Source organism: Ursus maritimus, unplaced genomic scaffold, assembly GCF_017311325.1.
Source record: "Ursus maritimus isolate PB19 unplaced genomic scaffold, ASM1731132v1 scaffold_4, whole genome shotgun sequence".
Taxonomy (NCBI): domain Eukaryota; kingdom Metazoa; phylum Chordata; class Mammalia; order Carnivora; family Ursidae; genus Ursus; species Ursus maritimus.
The window spans coordinates 91,599,325-91,611,570 of record NW_024426552.1 but is presented as its reverse complement, the minus strand read 5'-3'; the positions used below and the strand labels follow the sequence as shown (position 1 = coordinate 91,611,570).

General features: G+C 41.9%; 1 pseudogene; it reads left to right on the top strand.

The window, feature by feature from the left end:
• Window positions 1-9,579: 9,579 nt before the first annotated feature.
• LOC103676159 lies at window positions 9,580-11,493 on the top strand (annotated as a pseudogene).
• The last annotated feature ends 753 nt before the right edge of the window (window positions 11,494-12,246 follow it).

The following is a 12,246-nucleotide window of genomic DNA, read 5'->3' as shown; positions in this document are numbered from 1 at the left end:
CTCCTTGTAAGTGGACAGAAATATGGCTATTTGGTGTTAATGCAACTCTGTCAAGGCTGCAAACAGTCATTTAAAAAGTTTCCTCCTAGCAAATGTTCATTGATTTAAGTGCCTGGGTGTTTTCCCCTCACATTTTCAGAGCTCTACTGCTTATTTCCATAGTAAGAGTATGCATAATTATAGCTTCTGAGCTTCTTAATCACCAGTAGCACTAATACCTATTTTGGGGTATGGTAATGGTACCAAAAGTGTTTTTTCAAAAATAAAAAATGACTTAACTTTTACTACTATGATAATACCCAGGCACTCAATATTTATCCTAAAGCTCTTTATAATATATGTAGTATGTCTAGTCTTAAAGACATTTGGAGCATGGCAAGAAAGTCAGCTTCTCATTGATGTTTGTGGATTCTTACAGAATGTTAATACAAAGTTTTATAAATATTTGGTGGTCCCTGGGGGAAAATATCATTCTTACTATGGTTAGAAAGTGAGTTAGAAATTTCAGCTCAGTGTCTTCTACTATTCAAGGTTGTATACTTTAAACAACTATAAAAATCAAAAGGTTGCCACTATTAGATGCCTCAGAAGAATAGCTGGCTGTCTTTGTTGACTAACATTAAATATTCTTAGGCCAGAGCATGGAGGAACTGTTTACATTAGTCAAGGAAATGGTGATTTTTTTTTTTTTAAAAGGAACTTCAGGTTTGCTATGCTACTGTAAGTAGAAGCATGAAACTTTTGGATGATGTAGGATTTATTGTGGAGTAGATATAAATTGGCCTAAGGATTGACTTAACCAGCTGAGTCCAGATAATAAGAATAAAGCATATGTAATTGTTCTTAAAGTCAATGTCAATTAAATAGATTGTTTTCACTTTTCCCTCCCACTAATATCTTTAATTTTCCAACTATATGGCCTTCTAGACAACTTTAATTGAAATAATTTGGATTTAGTCAAATACTATTCAGAAACTAATAAATTTTAATGTAACACATCAAAATTATGCAGTGGTGATGGGTTTTAATGTTTCTCCCCTTTTTAGTTTTATATTATAAGTACCAATTAGCTGCTGACATAGAAAAATCATGTCTTTTGTAAATTGAATTTTCTCTTTTGACTCTTTAGTGGGAACTGGAAAACAGCAAGTATGGTTGATTTGTTGTTCTTCGTGGCAGTTAGATTCTATAGTCACCACAAACACAGAATTAATACTGAACCATTGCTCCAAGGGGAAAAACAGGGCTATTGTTCTGCAAGCCTCTGGTCACATTTTTATCAACTAATCAATACATAAGCTTATTTCAGGCGTCTTTGTGTTTTGTTGATTTACTAACGTTGAACTATGGTCAATAGCCCTGTAACTTCGTGCTTGACTAAAGCTCACCTAACACATGTTATTTTCTCCACGAGGCATGTCACAGCCTTTTGTACCTGTTAGGAACATTAGACAGCCCTTCAGCACTACATCTGAGGGCCATTTTAACCAGGGAAATCACCAAAGAAAGGACAAAAATGCAAAAAACACGGCACTAACTAGAGCAAAGGATACTCATTTACAATATGAGAGCTGAAGCACCTTGTGCAACCTCAGGTGGGAACATACGCATTGAGCAAGTCAAAATTCTTACTCCACGGTGACCATGAAAGCACCAGGAAAGTTTTAAAGAATAGGTGAACATCCAAATACAGAATCCATGAATAATGGGCTCAATTGTACTTAACTAGATTACAAAGCTATGATATCTATCTGCCTGATCTACGGAATATATTGCTAAATCATGTTCCTGTGTTTCCAGAGTATTTTTAAATTTTTTTTTAAGATTTTATTTAAGTAATCTCTCCACCCAACATGGGGTTCAAACCCACAACTGCAAGATCAAGAGTCACACACTCCACTGACTGAGCCAGCCAGGTGCCCCTCCATGACTTTTTAAATTATTACTATTAAAGGTTTTATTGGTTAGGGGCGCCTGGGTGGCTCAGTCGTTAGGCATCTGCCTTTGGCTCAGGTTGTGATCCCAGCGTCCTGGGATCAAGCCCTGCATCGGGCTCCCTGCTCAGCAGAAAGCCTGCTTCTCCCTCTCCCACTCCCCCTGCTTGTGTTCCCTCTCTCTGCCTCGCTCTCTGTCAAATAAATAAAAATCTTTTTTTTAAAAAGGTTTTTTTGGTTAGGAATTATTTATTTATTTTAAAGAGAGCGTGTGAAAGGGTTCCGGGGTGGGTGGTGGCAGAGGAACAGAGAGAATCTCAAGCAGACTCCCGCTGAGCATGGAGCCCAATGTGGGGCTTGATCTCACGACCCTGAGATCATGAACTGTGCCAATATCAAGAGTTGGAAGCCTAACCAAGTGAGCCACCCGGGTGCCTTCCCCTCCATAACATTTTAAATGTCCACTGTCTAAATACTTAGTTCCTAATTGTAGTAGATAGTTTGCTTTTACTCTTTGTTTCAGCAACATTTCAGTTCTCGGCTTAATCATTCAGTAATACTGAGCACTTACTGTGTGCCAGATTTTTATTAGGCACAGCCATGAATTTAAAAATTACAGTTCTGCCCCCTCAGGCCATCAAACGGTGTGATACGTGTTCTGGTAGGGACTAGTCAAATGTGCTGGATATCTGTCCCCCTCCATCTTTTCTCTGCCCTCTTTCCCATGAAGCTGACGAATGGACGGCAGCAGTGAGCTCCTTTGCTTCCTGGCTTCCAAGGGGGCTTAGCCGAGGCGTGTCCCGGTCAGAGAGAGAGAGATGGTCAGCGTGTCTATTTTGGCTCTGTCATCACTTCTTCCTAACTCGCCTTCGCTAATTTCGTTTGATTTGCCACTCCCTATGCTTTTTCCTTCTGGCCAAGGGGTAATGTCATCTCTGCCGCCACTAACCTGGGGCTGCTAATGCTAGTGTGTTCCTGTTGTAGCTCCCCGCACCCATGCCTTTGTACAGTCTCCTCGGAGTATCTTAATTTAAGGACCATCTGCTTCCTGTTGGAACCAAGACCAAGAAACCAAAGAGGAATTCCTAGAGAACAAATACTCCAATGACTTTACCTCCGACAGGTCCTTGTCACCAATTAATTACCAGGACCTCATAAATGACAGAGTATGTCCTAACAGTTTTGAGAACCCAAATCCTAGTCTAGTAGATATCTATGCAGATACAGCATAAAGAAATGAATTTGTTTTCTTGGACATCTCTTAAGCCAATGTCTGCAGCACTGAGTTGTGAGTTTATGAGTAGGTCTAAATGCCTTTACTCCACTCTTCCAGCCTACCCTGGGGACCCTTAGAAACTTAAATAAGTCACACAGCTTTTCTATCCAAATAGATTTTCCATCTGAGAAAGGACATCTTTTCTTAGATCTATAGTTTTAGAATTGTCCAAAAGGCCTGTGATCTCTATTCTTAGCCTGGCAGTAAAGAGGGCAGGAGGGTTAAGTTTCTCTAGAGTCAGATCACCACACTTTGGTCTCATTTCATTTTAAGCGAATGCCAAGGTCCATTCAATTTTCTGTACCATGGATCCTTTTTCAGAATAATGTTTTCAAGTGCAGAAAATGAAATGCAGGGGATTACAATGAAAACCAATTATATTGACGCATAAGTTATCAAAATATGCAAATGTGTGACACAGTAATAAATGTGTTCATTTAATACCCCCATCTAGCAGGTGGTTTAATAACTGCTCTGACATCGAAGTAGCATAAACACTGTATTGAGATCTCTGCAACAACTAGTGAGATGTGAAAATACCTGCTTTCTGTGATTGACAAAGTCACAGTCACTGTCTGATAGGGCTCTGCATTGTTGCATTTGTAACCAAAAGAAATGCTTACACTTACAGTTTAGAGAAAATGATTTTTGTTCCCATCCAATTTCACATATCCTCTGAATTCTACCCTTAAATCTGTTAGAGGTCTGTGGACTCCAGGGTAAGAATCCCCGACCTAGGGTGCATGGGTGGCTCAGGCGGTTAAGTGGCTGCCTTCTGCTCAGGTCATGATCCCAGGGTCCTGGGAGCCCACATTAGGCTCCCTGCTCAGCAGGGAGTTTGCTTCTCCCTCTGCCTGCTGCGACCCCTGTTTGTTCTCTCTCTGTGTGTCAAATAAATAAATAAAATCTTAAAAAAAAAAAAAGAAACCCTGACCTAGCTAACCAGATATTGGTGGGCAATATTTCAAGTGGGACTATAACATCATATTCAAAGGCCAAAGATACTTAATTCAGCATAATTTGGTATTATTCACATCTCATGTCTACTTGATTAACATGTATGTAGCAAATTACATGTGTGAGGTTTTGCTTAAAATAGGTTATACCTTGGGGTGCTTGGCTGGCTCAGTCGGTAGAGTATACAACTCTTGATCTCGGACCTGTGGGTTTGACCCCCACATTGGGTGTAGAGATTAATTTTTAAAAAAATAAGGGGCGCCTGGGTGGCTCAGTCGTTAAGCGTCTGCCTTTGGCTCAGGGTGTGATCCCGGAGTCCTGGGATCGAGCCCCACATCAGGCTCCTCCACTGGGAGACTGCTGCTTCCTCTCCCACTCCCCCTGCTTGTGTTCCCTCTCTCACTGGCTGTCTCTATCTCTGTCGAATAAATAAATAAAATCTTTAAAAAATAAATAAAATAAAAAAATAAAATAAAAAAAACTTCAACAAAAAGTAAAATATTCAAGAAATTCAAGATTATTTGTAGGAACCTTATAAATGGGGAAAGCAGGGTATGATCTTATCCATACTGACGTTATCTTCCAATCACTCAGTAAACATTTGTGGACCATTCATTATGCAATCACTGAACTCGAGCTAGTTCAGTGAGGGAGAGACAAGTACTTAACGTAAACAAGTCCTTGCAACAGAATGTAGTGTGATGTCGAGAGTATCAATGATGTGCTTGTGGGAGCACATAAATGTACACCCAGCCCCGAGAGGATCAGGAAGAGCTTGCAGGATGAGTCGGCAGTAGGTAAAGAATAGAGGAAGGCCATTTGTGGCCAAGCAGAATAAAAGACAATGAAGTGAGTCTGCCACGTTCCTGGAACTGAAAACAGTTCAGGCGCAGCTAGGAAAGAGATGAGTCTGGAGAAGGCAGAGTGTGGCTGATGGTCGGACAGCCCAGGGAACCAGCGGGCTGCCATGCAGCCGCCATGACCATCCCTACATGCTGTTTCACCTGTGGCAAGATCGCCGGCAACAAGCGGGAGGCCTACCCGGGGTGCTGCAGGCCCTACACCGAGGGGGCTGCCCTGGATGCAATGGGCCGGAAGTACTACTGCAGGGGTGGCATGCTGCTGGCCCACGCTGACCTGATCGAGTGTGCGTGCCTGGAGAGTGACGGTGCTGGAGCCTCCCACTGCCCTGCTGACCACAGGCAGGTCGGGTCAGGCCCAGAGTGCGTTCCACTGAGGCAGAAGAACTGCAAGCAATGCCTGACCACAGCCACGTGGGCCTGTGGACTCCCACTCTGGAAGGAACCATCCAATAAAGGTCCTTGCAGAGAGAGAGAGAGAGAGATGAGCCTGGAGAGGGAAGAGATACAGGCCACAGGTCATGGTTTGCCTAGAATCCTTTCCTTTCAGAAATACCCATTCTCCTCTGCTGTTCTCATCGTTTCATTCTAGAGTGACTGGCCAAGGAAGAGCACATGACCCAACCCAGGCCATCCCCGGGCCTCTCCCTTCCTCAGGATCTGAGTTTGAAGGACGATGGGTTGCCAATGGCTATGTTGCCTCCACATGGACAGAGCCTGTCTAGAAACAAAACTAACATGAGAAAAAGCAGGACCAGAAAAGATAGGCATTAATGCCATCTTTGAACTCCTTGATCTAGCCCTCCCTGAAGCCAACCCTGGACTCTTCAGTTACATGAATAAACAAGTTCCTCATTTTTGCTTAAGCTACTTTGAGTGGGGTTTCTGTCACTTGGAACTGAAAGATGACCGACTTTCATAGGACAGTAATTATGAATAGTGACACTGACATCCTTTTGGAAGGGATTGACTCAAAGCAAGGAAGTGACACCATCAAATTTGCATCATGGGCGACACTGACCATCGGAAATGGGCTGACGAGGGGCACGTCCAGGGGGAAGAAGAATGATGTGGCTATTGGAGGGACCGTCACCTTCTCTGAATATTTCTAAGACTCCTTAGATTTGCATGTTCTAACCACAACTCCCCTCTTGTTTCAAAATAACTTTTTTTCTTATTCTATAGAAAACTCAGAAAATACTCAAGAGCAAAAATAAGGGAACAGAAAACTCCCAAAGCTACCCTCCAGGGACAATCACTGTTAAAACTCACATACATCTTTCTAAACCCTTATGTGTGTGACAGGAAAAGGTATAAGCGAATGAGATCATACCATATGTACCTTGCACTTCAAATATGCAAAAATCAACGATCTGTTAAAAGAACAGCTGCAAAACCACAGACGTAACATTTTTCCAGAAGAACAAATCACTAATCAGCTTATGATTTTGCATTGTGTTCCTGTTCATCAACTTCAAACTTCGAAATGCAAACTTATGTCAGCCTTAGACTAGGTGCCTGCCAAACGCAAGCCACAGATGAGGATTTCCACATTGCGGTGTGTCCGAGGATCAGTGGAAGAAGGGATCAGAAGATTTCATTATTAACTTTCCCATATCTTCAAATATACACCCTCACCTCTTACAGTTATGAGACTTAGCCCTGGAAAGAAAAAGTAAAATCACTAACGAGCAAATTAGTCTAAAACCGAGGGAAAGCAGTGTGTAAAGTGGTCTGCATTTTTAGAGTCTATTCATTATCCGTCAGACTTCACAACTGTGAAGAGCTATTGGCGCTAACGAAGTAAGACAGGTGGCATCTCTGTCCCCGCTCTTCAGCTGCCTGTAGTCTGCAAGGGTTACAGAATTGAAACTCTCGTTCTTAATAACCTTTTCTCTCCCCGAACTTTAATATAAGAACACCCAGAGTTTTCCATTTCTCAAATTCCTATGCTCTTTTTTCTACCTCACCTTCCATCCTACCCACAACTTGGTCTCTTCTCAAAGGTCTGGTTGCAAATTTTACTTCTTTAAAACAGCATATGCAAGGACTCTGAAGATGTCTAGTACTTCCCTCAGCTTCCAGCCAAAGGGACTTGTTAAATAACACTATTAGAAGGGAGTATGGAATGTTTGTTTTAAAGGTTCCATCAATGCCAAGCCACAATTATAAATAGATGAGTTCTCTATAGCAGGGGAACTAACCCCTGGGAAATAAGCTCCAATTTTCAGACCCATTGCCACCTCACTTTCTTTCTTCTGCCCTACCCAGATTGAGAGGAGTGTAGCGATCAGTAGGGACAGGAGGAATGCCCCGTAGACTCTTTTTTCAGGGGGCCATTGCAGTTTCCTGCGGCACTCGGGAGGCAGGTCATCTGAAGGATCTTGAAACTGGAAGACCTGATCCACTATCCCTCTTGTCTTCATTCAGCCAGCCAGCACTTCCCGAAGCCCTGCTAGGTACCAGACAATGGAAATACAACATAAGGAACCTGCAGCCTCTGCCCCCAGGCAGCTCAGAGTCCAGGGAAGGCGCCAGCAACCAGCCTCCGGCAGGCAAGAACAGATAAGGTGCAGGAGCCCCATTTCTACTCAAAGCCCTACAGTCTCTGCCACTGGAAAGCTTCCAGCCTGGAGGGGCATAGGGCAACTACAAAGCCAAACCCTATGTGCCACAGTGACAAAACACCGATGCTGTGCGACTTTGAGAGAATTGGAAGGCGAGATTGGGGAGGCAAAAAGAGGAGACCAATGAGATCGTGTTCATCCAGTGAGGATTTTATAGCTGCCATCACTCATTCCCTGTTTCTTTTTTACCACCATCAGATGCTTTCCAAAACTGAGACTGTTGCCCACCAGGAGTTTACAAATCCAAGTGGAAAATAACCACTACCTGTTGGAGTAGAAAGGAAGGGGAGAAAAGGATAACTCTTTGGGCCTCTGCGATAGAGGCTTCCAGCACCAAGCCGTAACATCAGGCACAATATCAACTAAGCATTCCTTTTCCCTCTGAAGTATTTTGCACTTATTACAGCTAAAGTTAAACCTGCCTAAAATAAAATCCACCAGGATGCTCATTTTGTTTACCCTACCCCCACCCACCACATTACAAAGAGGAAGCAACCCAAGACATTTTCTAGGCTGCTGAGAACAATTCCATTTCCTTCCTATTGGGTGTTAGTTGTGGTTTTTTTTTTTTTTTTCTTAATATGACGTGCAATTACGGGGATTTTTTTCCAAATACATTTGTGCTCTAAAACTTAATCCCTCCTGGAGCAACATAAGACCCCGTGCAGATGAAGGCAACCAAGAACAGTGCCTTCAGAGAAGGTGGTTTGCTTTCCTGCTGTGTGTGACCAACTTCCTGTTGCTTTTTAATGTTCTGCTGCTAGAACAGTTTAAGTGGATAATTAATTTAGAAATGTATACATGCACAGCAAATATTTTAAAACACACTTTTAACATACCTAGAGAAAAATGTTCAAATCATTAATGCATGGCTCGGTGAATCATCACAAAGAGAACCTACCCACGTGACCTGGGTCAGACCAAGGAGTAGAACACCAGCACCTAGAAGCCCCCCCTGCACGTCCCAAGCACCTGGCTCCTCCTCTCCCTGCTGTGCTCACTTTGACACCGCGCTTTAGTGCTGCCTCTCTTTAGCTTCATGTAAACAGAACCATTGCACGTAGTCTTCTGTGTTGGACTCTTCGGCATCGGAGATCTATATTGTATGTAGCAGCAAAACCTCCATTTGCTCCACACCGGCCAGTAACCACAGTCTGGGCGGGAGAGAGAATGACCCAGATGAGTGCGAGGTCTGCCTCAGACCAGGACTCCAAGTGCAACTTCATTTCCTCATCTCCCAGTCTAACCTTGGATAAGCGTAGCCGCCCTTATCCATTGAGGGTGGACTCCTGGCTAGAATAATAATTTCCTGAGAACTTGCTAATCATTGTAGCTCAACCCCTATTAAGAATTTTTCTGGAGGCGCCTGGGTGGCTCAGTCGGTTAAGCATCCGACTCTTTTTTTCAGCTCAGGTCATGATCTCAGGGTTGTGAGATGGAGCCTGCTCAGGGCTCCGAGCTCAGCAGGGAGTCTGCCTCTTTCCCTCTCTCTTCCCCTCCGCCTGAGAGAGCACGCTCTCTCTCTCAGAATAAATACATAAGTATTTTTTTTAAAGTCCTAAATATGTATGCACCTAAGAACAAAGCTTCAAAATACATGAAGCAAAAACTGTTAGACTTGCTAGGAGAAATAAACTGTCCTACAGATTATAAAGACTTCAGCACTATTGTCTCAGGACAAGTAGAAAAATCTGAAAAGATGTAGAAGAGAATTACACTATCAGCCTATGTGATCTAATTTCCATCTATCAGCAGAGTACTATTCAAGTGCACCCGGAACATTTGCCAGGATAAACCATATTCTAAGCCATAAACATTTTAAATGGATTAAAATCATACTAAAATTTCTGTCTATGACAGAATTGAAATGGAAATCTAAAATGGAAGGTAGCTGGTAAATCCCCAAATGTTTGGAAATTAAACAACATGCTTCTAAATAACCCATGGGTCTAAAAGGAGTTCAAATGAATGATCAGAAAATATTTGGGGGGGTACCTGGGTGGCTCAGTTGGTTAAGCAACCAACTCTTAATCTTGACTCAGGTCTTGATCTCAAGGTCATGAGTTCTAGCCCTGCTTTCATCTCCATGCAGGGCATGGAACCTATTTAAGATATATATATAACCAAATGAAAATAAAGATAAAACATATCAGAATTTGGGCATATAGCTAAAACAATGCTTAGAGAGAAATGTATAGCACTAGGTGTTTATGTTAGAAAAAGAGTTAAGTTTCGCTCTTTCCCGTTTTGCAAGACGGTGAGTGAAAAAGCTGAGAAGTGGATACTAAGGAGAAGAAATCTGAAGCCGAGACGGCTGATGCTAGTGGCAAGGTTAAGGACTATAACCTCAAGGATAAAACGCCAAGGAAGGGGAAGCCTCACTGCAGCTGAAACCCTGTCCTAGTCAGAGGAATTGACAGTGGTTCCCAATCAGCTGTGTATTCTGGAAGGGCCATACACAAGAGGGAGTGTTGAACAGCTAAATCCAGGGTCGAAAAGAAAAAGAAGGAGAAGGTTCTTCCTACTGTTACAAAACCAGGTGGTGGTAATGAGAATGGTGGTACCCGAGTGGTTAAACTTTGCGAAATGCCTGGATATTATCTTTCGGAAGATGTGCCTGGAAAGCTGCTGAGCCGCGGCAGAAAACCCTTTCAGTCAGCACGTGAGAGATCTGTGAACTGGCGTCACTCCTGGCACCATTTTGATCATCTTCACTGGGTACCACAGTGGTAAGAGGGTGGTTTTCCTAAAGCAACCGAGCAGTGGCTTGCTACCTGTGCCCAGACTTCTGGCCCTCAATCAAGTTCCTCTGCATAGAACACACCAGAAATTTATCATTGCCACCTCCACTAAAAGTGATATCAGCAGTGTGAAAATTCCAAAACATCTCACTGATGCTTGCTTCAAGAAGAAGCCACATAACCTCTGATACCAGGAGGGTGAGATCGTCCACACAGAGAAAGAGAAATACTAGTGCAGGGTTGGTCAGAAAGCTGTGGACTTGCAAATTCTGCCAAAAATCAAAGCTATTCCTCAGCTTCAGGGTTACCTCCACTCTGTGTTTTCTCTCACAAACAGAGTATATTCTCCCAAATTGATGTTCTAAATTCCTTACAAAGAACCTAATTAAATAAATGATCCACAAAAAAAAAAAGAAGGAAAAAGAAAAAGGTTTCGCATCAAGGATTGAAGCTTCTACCTTAAAAAACCAGAAAAAAAAATTAAGCCCAAAGCAAGTAGAAGGAAACCATAAAACCAAAAAGGGATATCAATGAAAACAGTATAGTAAAATCAGTGAAACCAAACTAGTTATTTAAAAGTATTTAAAATGGATACAATTCTAGTGAAACTCAAGAAAAAAAGAGAGAAGGCACAAATGACAAATACGAGACACCTATGAACATTAAAGAGATAGGAAAGGAATATTTTATGACAATAAATTTGATAAATTGGGTGAAATAAAATTCCTTGAAAAATACAAATGATCAAACCCACTCAAAAGGAAATAACCTGAATATTCTTATACCCTTTTTTAAAAACTAAATTTGTATTTAAGAAACTTCCCATAAAGAAAATTCCAGGTTCAGATAGTTTCCTCATAAATTTAAAAATGTTATATACTTTATGATTCCCTTTATATAATGTTCTCACAATGCAAAACTGTAGAAATGGAGACCTGACTAATGGTTACCAGGAGACAGGGATACTGGTTGAATAAAAACGGGTAGCACGGGGGAGTTTTTTTGTGGTGATAAAACGGTATTATATCTTGATTGTGGTGGTAGTTACATGAATCTACGTGTAAAATAAAATTGCACAGAACTATACACACAGGGGCGCCTGGGTGGCTCAGTGGTTAGGCGTCTGTCTTCAGCTCAGGTCCTGATCTCAGGGTCCTCGGACTGAGCCCCACATCGGGCTCCCTGCCTGCTTCTCCCTCTCCAGCTGCCTGCCACTCAGCCTGCTTGTGCACTCTCTCTCTGTTGGTCAAATAAATAAATAAAATCTTTTTAAAAAAAAGAACAATACACACAAACACAAATGTATGTTAAAAATGATGAAAACCAAATAAGATCTGCAGCCTAGTTAACAGACTTGTACCAATGTTATCTTCCTTGATTTGATGTACCTTTGGGAGAAACTGGGAGAAGAGTACAAGGGACTCTACGTATGCTTTTGCAACTTCCTGCAAGACTATAATTATAAACTTATTTTAAAATAAGTTATAAAAGATGAACTGCATCTTAGTGAGCTGTGGAACAACTTTAAGTAGTCGAATATGTGTGTAATTCGAATCTGTGAACTATGAGAGAGGGCAACGGAAAGAACATAGGAAGAAATAATGACCAAAGTTTTCCAAATTTGATGAAAACTTTAAATCTACAGATCACAAAGTCCCAACACCACCCAAGCACAAGAAACATGAGAAAAAAAAGAAAAAATAACTACGCCAAGGTACAACATAACCAAAGTGCTCAAAACCAGGGATAATCTTAAATGCAGAAATAGGAAAAAACATGTTACCTACAGAGAAACAAAAATAAAGGTGACAGTGAATTTCTCATCAGAAGCAATGCAAGTGAGAGCAACAA